This window comes from Mesoplodon mirus (genome assembly GCF_964341445.2).
Source record: "Mesoplodon mirus genome assembly, chromosome: 3".
Taxonomy (NCBI): domain Eukaryota; kingdom Metazoa; phylum Chordata; class Mammalia; order Artiodactyla; family Ziphiidae; genus Mesoplodon; species Mesoplodon mirus.
In genome coordinates this window covers 190,756,077-190,777,729 of record NC_138978.1, presented here as the reverse complement: position 1 = coordinate 190,777,729, position 21,653 = coordinate 190,756,077, and the positions used below count along the sequence as shown (strand labels likewise).

The 21,653-nt window shown below is 38.9% G+C and overlaps 1 long non-coding RNA gene across 3 annotated transcripts in view; it reads left to right on the top strand.

Annotated features, from left to right (window-relative positions):
• LOC309800329 overlaps nt 1-21,653 on the top strand; it is a 116,191-nt gene that overhangs the window by 8,510 nt on the left and 86,028 nt on the right. For all 3 annotated transcript variants that reach the window (XR_014293440.1, XR_014293441.1, XR_014293442.1), the window contains exons 4-5: nt 333-553; nt 1,203-1,300. This is a non-coding gene — a long non-coding RNA (uncharacterized lncRNA). The remainder of the gene's footprint in view (nt 1-332; nt 554-1,202; nt 1,301-21,653) is intronic.

The following is a 21,653-nucleotide window of genomic DNA, read 5'->3' as shown; positions in this document are numbered from 1 at the left end:
AAACGGACTGAGGCCTAACGCATTGTAGATTTTAGAAAACAGAACATTTCCTAATGGTTTTAAAACTTTCATAATGATAGAAAATAATATCCTTTATACTTTCACTGCTTTTAAACTCTGAATTTCTGTTCGCATATAAGCAGTATTGCATTATTTGGATTGTAATGTTCAATTTATTATAACATTATAATATATAATATGTACAATTATCAGTTTAGGTAATTTTCCTAGGTTCAGGAAGAGGAAACCAAATAAGAAAGCCTTATTAAAAGTATGATCAATTGGGTAGCACTTAAAAGAGTTGAAAAAGTTTTCTGGATTTCTGCTTTGAGGTCTTGTGTTGAGCCTGTGCAATTACCTCCTGTTCTTCCCCACAATCCACTGAAATGGGAAGAAATTAAAAAGAGAGAGAAGAAAAGAAAAGAGGAAACTTTGTAGGACTGCTGTAAAAGAGGAAAATGTACCATTGATGTATAAGAAATATGGAACTTGGGGAATATGTGAAACAGAAAGGACCAAATGGAAGCAAAAACCTATCAGACTTGAATAGCAGGTAAGTTGGTTCCTCTTGAGAAGTAAGTGGACAGTGTCCTCAATTTAACCTGAAAAAGTTTCCTTTTTGGAGCAACAGGTTTGAACAAGGGTGTGCTATAGGGGTCATGGGTGAGGGGGATATTACATTATTTTAGAAGGTGTACCAGTGATCCACATGCTGTGTTTCCCTGGGTTTTGTTTTATACAGAGAGTGTACGAGATGAAGAGCTTGTAGGCCAAGGAGGAAATAAAAATAAAAGTCAAAGGCTATTTAGAAATTATTAAAATGGGACAGTCATCTACGAAAAGCTGTGGAATGTGGTCACAGCCATACACAGAAAATAACTTGTCTTAATTTCTTTTAAATTTGAAGTATAGTTGATTTACAATCAACTATTACATTAGTTTCAGGTATACAACATAATGAATCAATATTTTTATAGATAATACTCACATGAAGTTATTATGAAATACTGGCTATATTCCCTGTGGTGCACATTACATCCTTGTATCTTACTCCTTTTATACCTAGTAGTTTGTACCTCTTAATCCCCTTCACCTGTCTTGCCCCATTCCTCTTCCCTCTCCCCATTGGTACCCAGCTTGTTCTCCGTATCTGTGAGTCTGTTTCTGTTTTGTTTTATTCATTCGTTTGTTTTATTTTTTAGATTCCACATATAGTAGAAGAAAGACTGAAGATAAATGAACCCATCCACGTTTGTCACTCAGTGGTTATTTGAGTGCAGTGTTGAGAAGGCGTGTGAAGGTGAGTCTGTACTGATTGGGCAGCACTACTGTTAGTGAGTAGTGACTTCAGGGTTCAATGGGTTTTTCAGATGAGCTGAATAAAACTGCTAAGGGTCTGGTAATTCCTATATCGCTCCAAAGCACAGAATGACAGGAAGTTTCCCCAATAATTTTTTTTTTTTTTTGCGGTACGCGGGCCTCTCACTGTTGTGGCCTCTCCCGTTGCGGAGCACAGGCTCCAGACGCGCAGGCTCAGCGGCCATGGCTCACGGGCCCAGCCGCTCCGCGGCATGTGGGATCTTCCTGGACCGGGGCACGAACCCGTGTCCCCTGCATCGGCAGGTGGACTCTCAACCACTGCGTCACCAGGGAAGCCCTCCCCAATAATTGTTTTGAGGCAGGCATATTTCTGGTGCCCACATCTGCTGAAGAAAGCACTCAAAAGAAAACTAAAGAAAAAATTCAGTTATAAAGATGTAGATACCTTAAATAAAATATTTTAAATATTTCCACTGTAAACAGTTTCAAGTAAGCAGAAACACTGTGCACAGTGAAATATAGAATTCGTGGTACCTACAAGTGATAAGCTCCTTTGCAGACATTGAAGAATTTATATCATAATTCACAGATGAGGTGGTGAATAATATCTGCCCGGCTTTGCTGCGTGGGGCAGTTCACAGGGTGGGCAGTGCTGTTGACCTGCTTCCCCAGGGCATGGCAGGAATCACTAGCATCCACACCAGGAGTCTGAGAACGAGGTGAAAGCTCAAGCAGAAAGTCCAGCACCGGAGTTTGAAGGTCAAACTTACATTTGGTATTGGTTGAGTTTGTTATCTGTATGTCTGTCTTATCATGAGATACGAACTATAATGATTCACCTTTGTTGCCATCTAGTACAGACATTTCCATAAAGCAAGCGCTAAGAAAATCCTTGTTAATTGAACCTAATCACAGGAGCTATGGAATAGTGGGGCATTCACGGGTCTTGGAGACAAGGATTTGGTTTCATTCAAGCCAGGCTGCTAGTGCGTATCTGCTTTTGTCACGTTACTTCCCTCATGACTCGGCTGGGACACCCCCTCTGGGGAGCCTCTTCGAGGCCCCCCGCGTCCTGAGCGAGCTCACTTGTGTGCTGCCACGGCCCCGTGCTTCCCTCTTCTGGGGCGGTTCGCTCCTCCTGCGTTTCCTCTGTGAGACAGTGGTGCTTGAGGCCAGAGACTCTGTCCTTTGCATCCCTGTGTCTGCAGAGAACAGCCCTTGTCTGGACACAGTAAGGGCTGACCACACTTGATACATGAATGAAGGATTCAACTTCCCTGAGCTTAAGTTTTCTCCATTTGAAAAATGAGAACGTTAATAATACATGAGATGAAGTAAGTCAGAAAAAGAAAAACAAATATCGTATATTAACGCATATATGTGGAGCTTAGAAAAATGGTACAGATGAACCGGTTTGCAGGGCAGAAATAGAGACACAGAGGTAGAGAACAAACATATGGACACCAAGGGGGGACAGCGGTGGGGGTGGGGTGGGGATGGTGGTGTGATGAATTGGGCGAGTGGGATTGACATGTATACACTGATGTGTATAAAATTGATGACTAATAAGAACCTGCTGTAAAAAAAAATAATAATAATACATGAGAACAGGGTTTTCAAGAATCTTCCTTAGAAAAAAGTCTGGCCCTTTCATAATAAATGCAGTAGGTTTTGTTTCTTGAACACCTATTCCATGTGCCAAACACTGGCCAGGCACTCTCTATTATTATCATTCTCTCTTATCCTTCCACGTTTGTGAGGTAGGTGCTATTATCCCCATCTTACAGATGCTTGGAGACCTAAAGAAGCTGCCCCAACTAAATAGCAAGCATGTCCGGCAGAGCCAGGGTTTGAATCCCAAGCCTGTAATTGTTCCACTGTAGAATTGATGTTTCTATGGGAAGCTCAGTTTGGGTTGTCGTCGGTAGGTCTCCTCGTGGGTACCCTGGCTGTGTAATTATGATCTGTAAAAGGTCGATCGTGAAAGTTGAGCTGGTGAAATCCAGCCTTGAGTACATTGCTGGGCACGTGGTAATTGCATGCTCAATATAATTGTTGAATGAAATAATGAATTAGTTAATTAATAGAAAACCCATGAATGTTATTCTTAGTAATTTATGTAATAAACCCAGAGACTGTTTATATGTGTGTGATTCAAGAGTGTTTAAACACCCACAACTTCAGATGACGTACAGATATTCCTAGGAAGGTAAAATTGGAAGTTGATTTTCATTTAGTGAGTGAAAAAACGTGAAATAAAAGGATTGGCTAGTCATTTAGGGATCTCTTAAAAATGAAAATCCCTATATTCCATTCCCAGAGTTTGTTATTTTTATGCTCTCCTCTCGTGGATGTGAAATAAAATGCTTTGTAAATTGTGGAGTGCTGTACACACTTAATATATTACCCAGAAACTGTGTGTGTGTGTGTGTGTGTGTGTGTGTGTGTGTGTTTCCCATGAAGGTGGAGAAAGTATCCTTTGGGATCTGTTGAAAGTAAAGGAAGAGAACAGTTAAGAGCCTCAGTTAAATCAGAAAAGAAAGGGGCTCTTTCATTCAGTGAAAGGAATATTTCTTTTGTCAGTATCTCCCCCAGAAGCAAGTCTGGTTGACTAAAATTGAACAAAGAGATCCCATTGGTGTGTTTGGTTATTTTGTGGTTGAGGCATCCTCGGTTACCCCAGGTGATAGCAGTGTATTGTGACTGTGTACAGGCAGTCTGAAGGGAGAGCCAGGAAACTCTGAGCAAGGCTGCAGTGCTCAAAATCTGGCCCAGCTCTGGGAGCCAAGGGTGATTCTGCTTGTCTGTCATGCTTGTGACTCAGCACTCCTCTCCTTGCTTCCCTTTGTAGATGTCTTCCTATTCCATAATTGGTTACTGCTTTTGTCTCTACTTGTTTCTGCCTCATGGCTTCTGCTTACTGCCTTCTGTCTTTAAAAATACCAGTAAGCAACATTTATTGAGGCTTACTGTGTGCCAAGCAGAATTTCACCTTTATTCTCAGAACAACCTTTTGAGGTAGGAATAGGGTGTCCTTGTTATCTGAGTATTCATTACTATAGTCCCCACACTGAGTGCACAGGGATGCTAAGACCATCAAAATAGGAAAACATCCACTAATGAGTTGAAAACCAATGCATTTTACACTCAAAACCCTCTTCCCACTTCATAGTAGTCTTGGTAATTAACAATCACTGACATACAATGCACATGTAATGCAAAGCCGAATAGCAAAATTTGCAAAAGATGCAGACTGTCACAAAGTCGATGTCAATAGGAAGGTCGTTGGTAAAAGACCGTCCGAGAGTGTGGCCAGTTAACAATTAGAGAAGAGGAAATTGACAAGGTCTGTGTTAATTTTGCTACTTGAGAACCAGTTTTGCTGTTCTGAAATACATTTTGGACATCTTTGGTATGTGCACTGTTATATAATTGAGTGTAGGCATTAACGTAGGCCAGATTTTTATCCTTTTTAGGCCTGTCAGGCTTTCGTGGAATAAGAATTAGTCTTCTGGAACATAATGTCAGTGATTTTTGACTGATATATGCTAATGGGGTTAGGGAAACATGAATACTTGGAGTCCTTAAAAATTGAGGGTCATCTAAGATCTATAAATGATGGAGCTGTGGCTATTCATAGGCCCAAATAGTGTCTTTGGCTTTCACTGTAAAGTCCTGCTAATAGCATCTTAGTTTTATATAGGATATTACAATTTGAGGTTATTTTCATGTGCCTCATCTCATTTCATGGTTATTTATAACTATAAATATATAAACATTGGGGTGCATGTATCTTTTTGAGTTATAGTTTTCTCCAGATATATGCTCAGGAGTGGGATTGCTGGATCATATATTATTTTTAACTATATGGAGTAGAAAAGGGAAATAACATTATGTTTTAAAGATGAGGATACTGAGGTTAGTCTGATGTCACGTATTAGTAAGTGACACTCCAGTACTAGAATGACTTCCCTAAATCCTGGTTCAGTGCTTTTCCTACTCCCCCAAATAAAAACAGAGAATAAGGAAGGAACAATATCATCTCTGTTTTATAAAGGAAGAAATTATAGAAAACTCAAACATTGTAGATGCACACTGGGAAAATCGCTTGGCAAATTAAGTGCAATAATCACGTGTCCATAATCTGACAATTACTAAAAGAATTAACAAAATTGGAGTTACCCAGACTAATTACCCTTTTTACTCAGGGCAGCTTTTAAAATCTTACCTGATTTTTTTCATCAATATTTTTTTTGTTTCTTTTTGTTTTTTTATTGAGGTATAGTTGATTTACAATGTTGTGTTAGTTTCAGGTGTACAGCACAGTGATTCAGTTATACGTGTGTGTGTGTATATATGTTCTTTTTCAGATTAGTTTCCCTTATAGGTTATTACAAGATATTGAATAGAGTTCCCTGTGCTATATATTAGGTCCCTGTTGGTTATCTATTTTGCATATAGTAGTGTTTATATGTTAACCCCAAACTCCTAATTTATCCCTCCCCCCACCCCTTTCCCTTTTGGTAACCACAAGTTTGTTTTCTGTGTCTGTGAATCTGTTTCTCTTTTATAAATAAGTTCATTTGTATCATTTTTTTAGATTCTGTACATAAGTGATACCATATGATACTTGTCTTTCATTGTCTGGCTTACTTCACTTAGTATGGTAATCTCTAGGTCCATCCATGTTGCTGCAGATTGTATTATTTCATTCTTTTTTATTGCTGAGTAGTGTTCCATTGTGTATGTGTGTGTGTGTGTGTGTATATATATATATATATATATATGTAAATACCACATCTTTATCCATTTATCTGTTGATGGACATTTAGGTTGCTTCCATGTCTTGGCTATTGTAAATAGTGCTGCTAAGAACATTGGGGTGCGTGTGTCTTTTTGAGTTATAGTTTTCTCCAGATATATGCGCAGGAGTGGGATTGCTGGATCATATGGTAGCTCTATTTTTAGTTTTTTAAGGAACGTCCTTACTGTTCTCTGTAGTGGCTGTACCAATTTACATTCCCACCAACAGTGTAGGAAGGTTCCTTTTTCTCCACACCGTCTCTAGCTTTTTTTTTTTTTTCCTTTTTTTTCTTTTTTTTGGCTGCACTGTGTGGCATGAAGGATTTTAGTTCCCTGACCAGGGATAAAACCCATGCCCCCTGCAGTGGAAGCATGGGGTCTTAACCACTGGACTGCTAGGGAAGTCCCTCTCTAGCATTTATTATTTGTAGACATTTTGATGCTGGCTATTCTGACCTGTGTGAGATCATACCTCACTGTAGTTTTGAGTTGCATTTCTCTAGTAATGAGCAATGCTGAGCATTTTTTTCATGTGCCTGTTGGCCATCAGTCTGTCTTCTTTGGAGAAATGTCTATTTAGATCTTCTGCCCATTTTCTGATTGGGTTGTTTGTTTCTTGGATATTGAGCTGTATGCGCAGTTTGTATATTTGGGAAATTAATCCCTTGTCCGTTGAATTGTTTGCAAATATTTTCTCCCATTCTTTAGGTTGTCTTTTCATTTTGTTTGTGGTTTCCTTTGCTGTGCAAAAACTTTAAGTTTAATTAGGCCCCATTTGTTTATTTTTGTTTTTATTTCCATTACTCAAGGAGACAGATCCAAAAAACATTGCTGCGATTTATGTCAAAGTGTTCTGCCTATGTTTTTCTTGAGGAGTTTTATGGTAATCTGGTCTTACATTTAGGTCTTTAATCTATTTTGAGTTTACTTTTGTATATGTGTTAGAGAATGTTCTAATTTCATTCTTTTACTTGTAGCTGTCTAGTTTTCCCAGCACCACTTATTGAAGAGACTGTCTTTTCTCCATTGTATGTTCTTGCCTCCTTTGTCATAGATTAATTGACCGTAAGTGCGTGGGCTTATTTCTGGGCTTTCTATCCTGTTCCATTGACCTATATGTCTGTTTTTGTGCCAGTTCCATATTGTCTTGATTACTGTAGCTTTGTAGTATAGTCTGAAGTCAGGGAGCCTGATTCCTCCAGCTCTGTTTTTCTTTCTCAAGATTGCTTTGGCTATTCGGGGTCTTTTGTGTTTCTGTAGAAATTAAAAAAAAATTTTGTTCTAGTTCTGTGAAAAATGCCATTGGTAATTTGATAGAGATTGCATTGAATCTGTAGATTGCCTTGTGTAGAATGGTCATTTTAACAGTATTGATTCTTCCAATCCAAGAACACAGTATATCTTTCCATCTGTTTGTGTGGTCTTCAATTTCTTTCATCAGCATCTTATAGTTTGTTGGAGTACAGGTCTTTTGTCTCCTTAGGTAGGTTTATTCCTAGGTATTTTATTCTTTTTTATGCACTGGTAAATGGGATTGTTTCCTTAATTTCTCTTTCTGCTGTTTCGTTGTTAGTGTATGGAAATGTGACAGATTTCTGTGTATTAATTTTGTATCCTGCAACCTTACTGAATTCGTTGATGAGCTCTAGTAGTTTTCTGGTAGCTTCCTTAGGATTTTCTGTGTATAGTACCATGTTGTCTGCAAACAGTGGTATCTAAAAAAACAGTTGAAAAGATCCATGAAACTAAAAGCTGGTTCTTTGAAAAGATAAACAAAATTGATAAATCTTTAGCCAGACTCATCAAGAAAAAAAGAGAGAGGGCCCAAATCAGTAAAATCAGAAATGAAAAAGGAGAAGTTACAGGATATAAAGCATCATAAGAGACTACTATGAGCAACTATGCACCAATAAAATGGACAACCTCAAGAAATGGACAAAGTCTTAGAAAGGTACAGTTTCCTAGGACTGAACCAGGAAAAAATGGAAAATGCAAACAGACCAATTAACTACCGAAATTGAATCAGTAATTTAAAAACTCCCAACAAACAAAAGTACAGGACCAGATGGCTTTACAGGTGAATTCTACCAAACATTTAGAGAAGAGTTAACACCTATCCTTCTGAAACTATTCCAAAAAATTGCAGAGGGAGGAACACTTCTGAACTCATTCTATGAGGCCACCATCACCCTAATACCAAAATCAGCAATATGTTTTGTTGCAATTTTTTTTCTTTTTTAAAATTGGTTTGTTAACCATGATAAATCACATAGGTCAGTACAGTTTTTGTACTTTTCTCTTTGTGAAAAATAATATGTGGTCCTAAGCATTTACTTAAAAAAATAAGTCAAAAACAAAACAAGACAACTCCAGCCAGGAGAGACTTAGTCTTGGGGTGATTGATAGCTGATCATATGCTAATAGTTTCTTCTGCTTAAAATTAATGATATACTTAACTTGTAACCACAGTTTAGGCTTAAGGGTTTTTCTGTGGGTGCTAGGCAAAGAACAATGATCAAAATTTTTGTGAGTCTTTACATTTCTGACTGTTGCCCTTTATTATTCTTTATTTAAGTATTTAGGAAAGAGTTGCTTCTGCAGAAAGGTTGGTTACTGGTGCTAAGTGTAAGTACCCTGCGGTTTTGTTGTAGGTAATTATTTGAAGTGGAAAAGTCCTGAAGGTTGGACTGATGTTATCCTGTTATCCACTTCATGGTTAAACCAAATTTATTGGCTGAAAACTTTAGCTTAGGAGCCTCTTGTAGAGAGCTCCTGAAATAGATCAGAGCTGTTCCTAGACATGCCCTTGCTTCCCAGTGCTTATCAGAATGCTGTTTTCGTGACTCTTGGCACATTAAACTTTTCTGATTTTCCTGGCTGGTCATTTGAGGACAAATTAAGAGAAGACTCAGGATGAAGGAAAAAATGTCTCTGAAGGCAGCTGTATCTGGTTCTAAGGTATAATAAAAAGCTGTTGAAATACCATGTCTGACTTTAAAACAGAAAAATATCCATGACTTTCTGAGACCTGATCTATAGCCAGGGAGAGGAGACCATCAGCCTCCCAGAGTTTCTGTGGGATTAAAGTTCCTATTTTGTCAAGAAAAACACATACAGAAAAACATTCCATTCCCCTGAATAGGGCCAAACATGGCTCAAATATACTAACATCTTATATATAGTTATTTTATAAAAATATTTATTAGGTTTTGGTTATATGTTTGATTTAACTAACTTTATGTAGCTGAATCATCCCAGCACATGACTAAATAGAATTTCTGGCTAAGTGTTCAATTTTTTTTCACTCTTGTACATTATTATCTTATATTTTTAAGACCATCAAAATCTTAAAGTTTAATTTTTTTATTAAAAATTTTTTTTTTTGCTGCACCACACAGCTTGTGGGATCTTAGTTCCTTCCCTGACCAGAGATTGAACCATTGCCCCCTGCAGTGGAAGTGCAGATTCTTAATCAGTGGACTGCCAGGGAATTCCCAAACAAAGTTTAATTTAACCAATTGAAATCATTGAGAATGTTTATGTTTAAATTTGTATAGTATTTTAAAATATTTTAGATAAAGTGATACTTGCTGTATCAACAATTCAGGCATACATAGAAGTTACGATAGTTATTAAGGTTTTTATGAAATCAGAGAAAGAATAATGAGATATATTCATGTCGGGCAGGAAGAAATTTTTCTCTACCCTTCTAGGTTCTTCTGGCTGGTCTAAGAATTAAAGTGACATGAGACACATTAACAGGAGAAAATCAAACAAAATTTTAATAACATATGTACAATGGGAGAGACCCAAAAAAACTGAATAACTCCTCAAATGGCTGAAACCTTCACCTTTAAATACCATCTTCAGCTAAAGACAAAAGAGGATGTTGAGGGTCGTGGTTTGGGACTTAAAGGGGAGGAAGGCAATGCACATGGAGATGGAGAAACAAATGTTTGATGAATAAATGTTTGCTGGGCCAGGAAGAGACATGGGACACAGAGAGGAATTTGCTAGTTTCCTCCCTGTCTACATACCTAGTTCCTACTATAGCTCCTACTATAATAGTTCCTACTGTATACGGGGATGCGGGGGGATAGCTCTCTTCCTGGAATAGGCCCTCTATCTAAATGTTTTTTAGGCAGTTATGGGGAAGGTCAGGGTTTCTTCCTGAGTCTTTTGGGCCTTGATTGTTTTCAGTTCAACATAATCCTCATGCCAAAGAGACATTTTGAGGTGGCAGGTTTTGCTCCCCTACACTCACAGGGGAGGTGCTGTAGGGTTGGGGATAAAACACAAGGTTTGCATCATCCTGATTCTCTTATTTATAACTTTGGTTTAGTCTGGGTTCCTGTTCTCTCAATTATAAAATAATCTTTACCTCAGATGGTATTTGGCATATGTATTAATTTCTGCCTTCTTATGTATTTGATGTGCTATATTAGTTTATATTCGTAAAATATGATTATATAAGTTAATAGGCTTTTTAAATTATAAAAAGTCATAATATGTTGCTTATATTTGTTTCATAAATTTGTTTTTAGGATCAATGAGTCAAGAATTCTGACTTTTCAAAATTCTTTAATGTCCTTCCTTCTTTCCAGTAACTTTGTATTAGAATAAGTAAGCCAGAAGCGTTTGGATTTTAAAGAAAACCTGATAAAATCACATCAGTCTTTGTTGGGAGGATGGTCATTGTAGTCAAACTTCATCTTTTTGGGGGGACTTGATTCCTGTTTCCTTTTCTTTTGTGCTGCGTGAAACCTGACAAAGTGTGTTGATAAGACTCAACTGATAAAATAGGACCCACGTTCACTGTATCTCCGAGGACCCTTGGCATTACAGTGGTCCCTCACATCTGCACGGTAGGGGGGCGACTGGTTCCACGTATCTCCCCCCACCCCCATACCAAAATTCGAAGATGCTCAAGGTCTCTATATAAAGTGGTGCAGTATTTGCATATAACCTGCGCACACCCTCCTATGTACTTTAAATCATCTCTAGATTACTTATAATGCCTAATACAATGTAAACGTTATGTAAATAGTTGCTGACCCTGGCAAATTCAAGGTTTGCTTTTTGGAACTTTCTGGGATTTTTTTTTTTCCCCTGGATATTTTCCGTCCATGATTGGTTGAATCTGTGCCTGTGGAACCCTCGGATATGGAGGGCTACTATATTTGGATGCGGTAGGTGGAAGTGAGGGACCTAATTTCCTCCCGGATTATTTTCTTTCCCCTCTCCCTTGAAATCACTGCTGCAGATGGTGTATCTATGTAATGGTCTGGTGGCCTGGGCAGTACCTGGCGGGGGAAGGGTGACGTTTAGGAGAGACAGCAATGAAGACTAAGGACTCAGTGACGTAGTCTCTAACTGTTAAATTCTGAAATTAGTACTTAATAGATAAGAACAGAGATGTCACTTTAAAGAACTGGTTGATTTTGTCCCCAGGGGATATTTGACAATGCCTGGGGACATTTCTGATTGACTTAGCTGTTCCTAGCAACTGTTCTATCCTCTCAAACTCCTTCCACCCTGCCTCACTGCACCCCAAGCCAATCCTCTTTTCCTTAGTCCTGTTGTGATGAACTACCTCAAAACCATGAAACAATGCATCATCATGCATCGCAGAAGTAAATATTAATGGGAAACACAGGAGAGACAGTGTGTGTGTGCGCGTGTGTGCGCGTGTGCGTGCCTGCACTCCTGGCATAGTGGGTAGAGGTCAGCAATGCTGCTAAACTATCTGCAGTGCATAGGACAGCCCTTTAAAACAAAGAATTACCTGGGTAAAGATGTCAATAGCGCTGAGGTTGAAAAACCCTGTTTTAATAGAACAACCGACTTTCCAGCTAGTGAATCATTCAAAAAATGTGTTGATTGGAATAATGCGGTTTAGAACATTTCAGGAAAAATTGTAGAAAACCAGAAAGACAAAGTTTGGCAATAATTATCCAAGCACAGGGGAACTTTCATTCATTCATTCATTCAGCAAATATTTCCTAAATGCCTCCTGGGAGCCAGACCACGTTCTAGGTGTTCACCATGAAGTATGGGGCCATTTGGTGACTCTTTCCTTATTAAGAGGATGGACCCATAAGTCCGTTAGATCTAATGTCATAGAATAATGCAGTCATAAAATTAACTGCCCTATCGCCATTCTGAGTCCATCCTCACCAAGCTCATCTGAAAATTTTGTTTCCATGAAGCATGTGTCCAAAAATGCACTATTTAGACCAAATGACAGTTGCATTCCTCTGTGTAAAGGATCCATTGGCAATTAATCTCTGTAGGCCTGGTTTGTATAAATTAGCATCCCTGAGTTTTACTACTCTGAGACATTGGTAGTATAGTTTCTGGTCCTGTGTGGTTGAGTGCCAAAGAAGTTTACTGAGGTACATATCGCATTGTGGGCGCTGCATGGGTGGCCATGTTATTCTTTTTCTGAGTTCCTACCGTTTTTCAGTATGTACCTTAATTGACCTTCCAACAGTAAATGATATCTTTTTTGAGGAAAAGAAAATAAATGAAAATATTCAACTTGTTCTCAGTACTTACAACCTTCTCTTTGGGATGTGTTGTTAGTATTCCTCTTTGTTGACCGAGATTTGTATAGCCTGTTGCCATCATGGACTCAGTCATTTTTATATAAAAAGATATTACCCAGCTCAAAATAATGCCCTTTCTTTGAACGCCTGCAGCATTTATTGTTGGAATACTTACTTTGAGCTTACTTTCATTTTGACTTTTGTTGTCATTGAAATTCGTATGTATTCCGTTATAACCGAAGTAGAGTATAAACTCTAAGAGTGTGTAAGTCAGGGTCTATAACTTCTTGGAAACTTCTAGGAGCCTTACGTTATCTGGGTACTGCTTAGGTAATCGGTGATACTAGCTACTGTTTACCCAGCATGGACAAGGCATCAAGGGCTTTGTAGGAGTTGTCTTGCAAGCAGTGAGTTTGTTCAGATTTATTATGCGTTTTGGAGACCCAGAAGAGAGTTAAATGACCCAGAGTAGAGTTCAAAAAAATGTTCCTACTATTTACCAGATGTAGATGACTCTGAATCTCTACTTCACAACCTGTGGCAGCCCATCTTTTTTCCCCTCATCTCCAGATATCCCTACGCGTCCCCAGGGTTGCTTAGTCCAATGAAGTTGTCCCAAGTTTCTGTCTCCTAAAGTTGGGAGAGCATGCTGAATGGCATCGTTCTGAGCTGCTGTTGCAGACGTTGCTGCTCTGGGTGTCCCTTCCAAAATCCAGGCAGTCTGGGCCGACCAGAGCAAGTGCCCTTTCACTGCAGCTGCTGCCCGTCTGCACAGCGGTTTTTCAGGTCATCAGCCATAATCTGTGCTCAGAATCAGACCTCTCTTACTCGCTTCCCACAAAATGGGAACCCCCAAACACTGCTAATTGAGACTCCAACACCCAGACAAGCAAGTCCAGTCGTCCACAGGATATTACCCAAGGTCATGCCCCATTGGCTAGTACCAGAATTAGCCTTTTGGGGTGGAGATTTGTCTCTTTCTGGTGTTCAGACACCAGAGGCAGAGACATTTACTACATCTCCCACGCCACCAAAAACTGGAAGAGCTGGCTCTCCCTAGCCTCTTGTCCCAGTGCACGTTGTTTTAGGAAGCTTGTTTGGTCCTTTTCCATTGGAAAGGGTCTGGGAAACAGGATCCTCACCGAGGTTGCCTTTCAGATTTAACCAGTTAAAGTGAGAGCTGAGTTCACTGCACGTGTCTCACATACAATTAGGCAAGACCAGGGTAGTAACTAGAAGTACAAAATGAGGATCTACCAAATTCATCCTGGCTTATTTTAATGTAACAGTTAATAAGCCTTGGTATTAAAGTAAAAGATAAGCCTGGGACAAATACAAAAGTGGGCAGGACATCAGGATAACAGATGCAAACCTGGACCACCCAGGCAAACGGGGATGTGAACTTATTCTAAGGAGAAGGGTCTTGATCGCATCCAGAAAAAGAAGGTGCCGAAGTGTGTTGAGCCACGGGGAGGGCCTCACAAGATAAGATCGCATAGGTAGAGACGAACGAGACGGTGTGGGCGCTTCTAGGCCACAGTGAGGGTTTTGGATTTTATTTTAGGTGTAATGGAAAGTCCTTGGAGAGTTTTCACCAGGGGAGCAACGTGATCTGACACGCACTTTAAAAGTCTATGCTTTTTTTTATGGAACATAGAATTTTTGGTGCAACAATGATGTGTGGGCAAGCAGAAGGAGAGTTGAGTAGCCCAGGTGAAGGTGGCTTAGATGGTAAAGAGTGGAATTGTCATCGAAAAATTAATCAGTCGAGCTAAGAAAGAAATGGAACATTTTATTCAAGCCAAATTTGAGGATTATAGCCCAGGAAGAGCATCTCAGAAAGCTCTGAGAACCGTGGGTTAGAAGTCAAGTCGCAGTTATTTGAGGTTGTTTGTTTGTTTTTGAGACTGAGAGCTGTACATCAGATAACATATTATTGACATTTTACGTAATCCAGATCTAAGCGTTGTCCTGGTGGCTCACATGACCCCTTACAAGATCAAGAAGGAATGTTACCTCTTAAGGAGTTGTCTTGTTGATGCCAGGAGAATGTTACTCTTTACGGTTGACCAGGTATCCCTGCCGATGGTGGAGGTGTGGTCGATGCATAATGCAGATACACAGCACGCAGCGGGGGGAGAGAGGAGGCCAAGGGACAGAGAAGATCTTTTATGTTTAAATTTTTCTAGTCTTGTCATAAAATATGAATTTTATTTCACAGAATGAAATGGTTAGAGTTAGGATATATTTCAGAGTTATTGATATGATACGAGGTAATTTGGGGTGTGAGAAGAAAAGAATAAAAAGTAACCGTTAGGTTTCTGGCTTGAGTAACTAGGTGGGCTGTAGTGTCATTTGCTAATAAGGTGAACATGGTAGATGAACATATATGGGGGAAAATCAAGAGTTCCGTTCTGGACATGTTAAAATGGAAATAAATGCCTTTTAGACAGAGTTCAAGGGGGAGGCTGGAGCTGGAGATAGAGATTTGTGAGAAGGAAGTGGACAGGTAGGATCTGAAGATGCGAATGAGCCCAGAACCAGTAGTTGGTTAGGCAGGAAGGACACCAGACAACGTGCTGCCGCAAGAGGAGGAGACGTCTCAAGGAGAGGGGAGCAGTGAGTCACTGTGCGCTGCGGGGAGTTTGAGATAAGGGTGGGGAAACGACGTGGGTTTGGACATAATGGAGGTTTTTGGCAATCTTGCTTACTATAGTTTCTGCAGAATGGTGGTGACCACGTCCAGTGAGATCAAATGGATGAGAGGCTAAGAAGTGAGGAAGTGGAGAGAATGATGTTAGACATCAATTTAGAAAACTATTACTGGGAAAGGAACTAAAACAAGGTGGGGTTGTGGCTCTGAGGAGGTGTGATCATGGGAACATAATTCTCTCTCTCTTTTTCTCTCTCCCCATTCATGGATTCACCCATCCATCCCTCCATGACCATCCTTTCATTACTTAAAATTATCACTTGAGAGAGAGGAGGTTTTCGTGTGCCCCAAGTCCTTGGAATGGTGATAGGGGACGTGATCCAAAGCACCAGTGGAGAAGCATATAGGAGCAGGAACACCTCACCTATTGGAAGAGGAGGCAGGAAGGTAGATTTCACAAGTACAAGTGGCATGTTTGATGGTGGGAAGCTTAGGGAATTCTCATCTCAGTCCTTCCACTTGCTCATTGAAGTAAGAGTCAGTCATCAGCTGATAATGAGCGGAATGGCAGGGGCGGGGCGTTGTAGATTTGAGAAGGAAGAAAAAGGTGTGATGTGGTGATTTTGGATAGTGAGAAAACAAATATTCCAAGAAAGTGTAGTAAAATACTCATCAATGTTTAGTGCCCATTTGGGATTTGAGGTCACGAATGCAAAACTGGAATTGTTAGCTTGGTTGTGCGTTTTTCTTCAGCCACATTCAGCTGCTTCAGAGTTAGAGACAGAACAGGCAGACCGCTGTCAGAATTTAAACTGCTGTGTACTACAAAGAGAGGAAGGCATAAAAGAGCAGCGGCCTACCAAGGGGGAGGACAGTGGGAGTGGTCTACCATAGCAGAAGAGGAGTATTTTAGTATTGACATTATTTAAATCGCCAGCACAGGGTAGCAGTCAACAGCAGGCAGGCTTTTAGTGTGCTTCATTATCATTTTATTTTATTTATTTTATTTTATTTTTTTTTGGCGGTACGCGGGCCTCTCACTGTTGTGGCCTCTCCAGTTGCGCAGCACAGGCTCCGGACGCTCAGGCTCAGCAGCCATGGCTCAGGGGCCCAGCCACTCCGCGGCATGTGAGATCTTCCCGGACTGGGGCACGAACCCATGTCCCCTGCATCGGCAGGCGGACTCTCAACCACTGCGCCACCAGGGAAGCCCTTCATTATCATTTAAAAATTCTGTTTAGGTAGAGCACCCCTTCCTGCTTGTACCTGGGAAGGATGATTCCTGCTGTGAACCTTCCCTGGACCACTGTTTACAAAGGAAGGAAAGGAGGATTACATTGATTAACCAAGGAATCCAAAGAGAAAAACAAATCTCCTACCCCAAAAGGCCATGTCTGGCTTAAAAAAATGTTTGAATCCTCTTTTTGCCAGGCACCTCCTATATGTACAACTCCATCTAAGAAGAATTAGTGTTCCCGTTTGACACATCAGGAATGGAGGAGGGAGGTTCGCAGATGTTGTGTAAATTGCAGGCCCCGTCAGGGGGTAATAGGCACGGCTGAACGTCGTATCTAGGCCTTTTGCATCCAAGACTTTGTGCTTTTTCCTCTGCTGAGTTACCTATTATCTTTTTTTTTTTTTTTTTTTTTTTTTTTTTTTTGCGGTATGCGGGCCTCTCACTGTTGTGGCCTCTCCCGTTGCGGAGCACAGGCTCCGGATGCGCAGGCCCAGCGGCCATGGCTCACGGGCCCAGCCGCTCCGCGGCATATGGGATCCTCCCAGACCGGGGCACGAACCCGTATCCCCTGCATCGGCAGGCGGACTCTCAACCACTGCGCCACCAGGGAGGCCCCCTATTATCTTTAAATCCTTTCATTTTTTTTTTTTTGACTCAAAAGAGCTATAGGCAGTAGCAGAAGAATTTAGGACTACTGTAAGAATTATTGTTTAAACATAATAATGTGAAATTGGTAAATATAGTTTTTTAATATAAATACAGAATAGGAGACTTTAACTCTTTAATATGTGATCCAGGAAGAAGAATTGCAAAAAGCTAATGAGTATTTTACCTCTGTTCATGGTTACACGGAAGGTAATGAATCAGTTCTGTGAGGTCCTTTTCTTTTCCCCTATGCTTGATCAGTTTATTACTGTTTTTAACTGTGTTGGGTTTTTATTTATTATGGAGTAATTCAGGTATAGAAACGTAACAGCATGAACACCCATGTAAATAGAAATAGAAAGGTCAAGAAGGAAAACAGTGCACACATGATTATTGTCCTGTGGGTCCCTCTGATCCCCATTCCACCTCCTCCCCCAGGAGGGACCATTCTCCCAACTAAGGTGTCAAGGGTGTTTGTGTATCATGCAGCATCTGCAGACCTCCGTTGTATGCCTGTGGAATGTTGAATGTGGAAAAGCAAATCGTAAAATTGTCTTTTTCTTACTGGTTTTGTAGATGTTCTTTATATATTCTGGACACTCAGTCTTTGTCAGTTATATAAATTCCAAGTGAAGTAAACTCTGAGCCTTTTCATTTCACTATTATAATATTGTCTTTAAATATTTTAAGTAATTGAATTTATGAAATACTTTTCTTTACAGTTCTGGATTTTGGGGTCTTATTTAAGACATTTTTAACTCTGAGGTCATAAAGGTATTTCTCAATATTGTTTTTTTAAATTTGTGAAGTTTGATTTTTTTATATTTAGTTTTTAAATCTACCTGGAATTTCCTTTTATATATAATATAAATTATATATAACATATACTATAACATAATATATAAATATAATATAAATTATATAATATAATATATATATTTATATATAGTATAAATATAATACAAATTATATATAATATAATATTATTTATATTTATATATAATATATATGTATTTATAATAGTATAATAATGCGCACCTGCATTATTTAAATAAATTTTGTTTGTTCCCCTGATCTAAAATGCCACCTTTGTTGACTTTTCAAATATATGTATATATATGTGTGTGTATATAATATATATGTATACATATATTTTGTTATTGTTTATATGTATTCATAAATAGAGGTCTATTTTTAGGTTTTGAAATTAAGCTCTTTTGATCTGTTTATCCTTATAGCAATATCACATTCTCTTAATTACTCTGACTTTATAAGACAATATATGTTAAGTAAATATTATACCTGTTCTTTTATTTTTCAGAATTGTTTTGGCTATGATCTTCCATATGCATTTTAAAATCAGTTTGTAAATTTACATGAGAAATCTTTTGGGATACTGACTGGAATAGCATTGGATTTATAGATTACCTTGGAGAAAAATGGCATCTTTATGAACATGGTGTATTTCCCCCAAATCTTCTTTCATGACCTTTGATAAGTGGTGCATTCTCTATAGATGATCTTGGAAGTTTTCACTTGCTGTTCATTCTGATTAGAATATACTTCTATCAGATTCTCCATAGTTGCTTTCTGTATGAAATTCCCAGGGTTGCTATAACAAATTACTATGAACTGTGAATTAAAACAACAGAAAATGTGGCCGTCTGCAATCCAAGAAGCAGGCCCTCATTGGGGAACTGAATCAACCAACACCTTGATCTTGGATTTCCCAGACTTCAGAACTCTGAGAAATAAATGTCAGTCATTTAAGCCACCACATCTGTGATATTTTGTTATGGCAGCCTGGGCTGACTAGGACAGGGAGAATCCATTCTCTGCCTCTTCCAACTTCTGGTGACTATTAGCACTCCTTGACTTGTGGCTGCATCACTCCAATCTCTGCCTCTGTCTTCACATCGCTTACTCCTCTGTCTTTGTCTTCTTTCTGTCTTAAATCTCCATCTGCCTTTCTCTTATAAAGACATGTCATTAGATTTAGTACCCATCTGGATAGTCCAGGATAACCCCCTTATCTCAAGGTGCTCACTTAATCACATCTATAATGCTCCCCTTTCTAAACACAGTCAGCATTTACAAGTTCTGGGGATTAGGACATGGACATATTTGGGGGGGCACATTTCAACTTATTACATCTTATTAATTCACATCTCAACTCAAATTTCACCTCCTCAGATGACATTTTCTCTATCTTCTTTATACTCTTGTAGTTGAAATTTTCTTAATAATTAGTTTAATGTTTTATGTGTTGTCTCTCTTCCTATTTAAAAAAATGTAACTCTTTGCAGGGAGGGGCTCTTTGTATTTACTGCTATTTTCAGGTTGGTATTCTGATAATACACACTGGGAAAGCTTTATCAGTTGTTTATAGCTGGTGTCTGCTGGTTGAGTATCCATTATAATTGGTCTATGTAATGTTATACTAGTTGCTAGATATTTTATTTTATTTTATTTTTAAATTAAATTTAATTAATTTTTTATATAGCAGGTTGTTATTAGTTATCCATTTTATACACATCAGTGTATACATGTGAGTCCCAATCTCCCAGTTCATCACAGCGCCACCCCCCACGCCACTTTCTGCACTTGGTGTCCATATGTTTGTTCTCTACATCTGCGTCTCTATTTCTGCCCTAAAAACTGGTTCATCTGTACCATTTTTCTAGACTCCACATATATGCGTTAATATACGATATTTGTTTTTCTCTTTCTGACTTACTTCACTCTGTATGACAGTCTCTAGGTCCATCCACGTCTCTCTACAAATGACCCAATTTTGTTCCTTTTTACGGCTGAGTAATATTCCATTGTATAACTTCTTTATCCATCGTCTGTTGATGGTCATTTAGGTTGTTTCCATGGCCTGGCTATTGTAAATAGTGCTGCAGTGAACATTGGGGTGCAAGTGTCGTTTTGAATTATGGTTTTCTCTGGGTATGTGCCCAGTAGTAGAATTGCTGGGTCTTATGGTAATTCTAATTTTAGTTTTTTAAGGAACCTCCATACTGTTCTCCATAGTGGCTGTATCAATTTACATTCCCACCAGCAGGGCAAGAGGGTTCCCTTTTCTCCACACCCTCTCCAGCATTTGTTGTTTGTAGATTTTCTGATGATGCCCATTCTAATTGGTGTAAAGTGATACCTCATTGTAGTTTTGATTTGCATTTCTCTAATAATCAGTGATGTGGAGCAGCTTTTCATGTGCTTCGTGGCCATCTGTATGTCTTCTTTGGAGAAATGTCTCTTTAGGTCTTCTGCCGATTTTTTGATTGGGTTGTTTGTTTTTTTAATATTGAGCTGCGTGAGCTGTTTATATATTTTGGAGATTGATCCGTTGTCCGTTGATTGGTTTGCAAATATTTTCTCCCATTCTGAGGGTTGTCTTTTGGTCTTGTTTGTAGTTTCCTTTGCTTTGCAAAAAGATTTTAAGTTTCATTAGGTTCCATTTGTTTATTTTTGTTTCTATTCCCATTACTCTAGGAGGTGGATCAAAAAAGATCTTGCTATGATTTATGTCAAAGAGTGTTCTGCCTATGTTTTCCTCTAAGACTTTTATAGTGTCCAGTCTTATATTTAGATCTCTAATCCATTTTGAGTTTATTTTTGTGTATGGTGTTAGGGAGTGTTCTAATTTCATTCTTTTACATGTAGCTGTCCAGTTTTCCCAGCACCACTTATTGAAGAGGCTGTCTTTTCTCCATTGTATATCCTTGCCTCCTTTGTCATAGATTAGTTGACCATAGGTGTGTGGGTTTCTCTCTGGGCTTTCTATCCTGTTCCATTGATCTGTATTTCTTTTTTTGTGCCAGTAACACTGTCTTGATTACTGTACCTTTGTAGTATAGTCTGAAGTCAGGGAGTCTGGTTCCTCCAGCTCTGTGTTTTTCCATCAAGATGGCTTTGGCTATTTGGGGTCTTGTGTGTCTCCATACAAATTTTAAGATTTTTTGTTCTAGTTCTGTAAAAAATGCCATTGGTAATTTGATAGGGATTGCGTTGAATCTGTACATTGCTTTGGGTAGTATAGTCATTTTCACAATATTGATTCTTCAATCCAAGAACATGGTATATCTCTCCATCTGTTGGTATCATCTTTAATTTCTTTCATCAGTGTCTTGTAGTTTTCTGCATACAAGTCTTTTGTCTCCTTAGGTAGGTTTATTCCTAGGTATTTTATTCATTTTGTTGCAATGGTAAATGTTGCAAAAGTGTTTCCTTAAATTCTCTTTCAGATTTTTAATCTTTAGTGTATAGGAATGCAAGAGATTTCTGTGCATTAATTTTGTATCCTGCAACTTTGCCAAATTCATTGATTAACTCTGGTAGTTTTCTGGTGGCATCTTTAGGATTCTCTATGTATAGTGTCATGTCATCTGCAAACAATGACAGTTTTACTTCTTCTTTTCGAATTTGTATTCATTTTATTTCT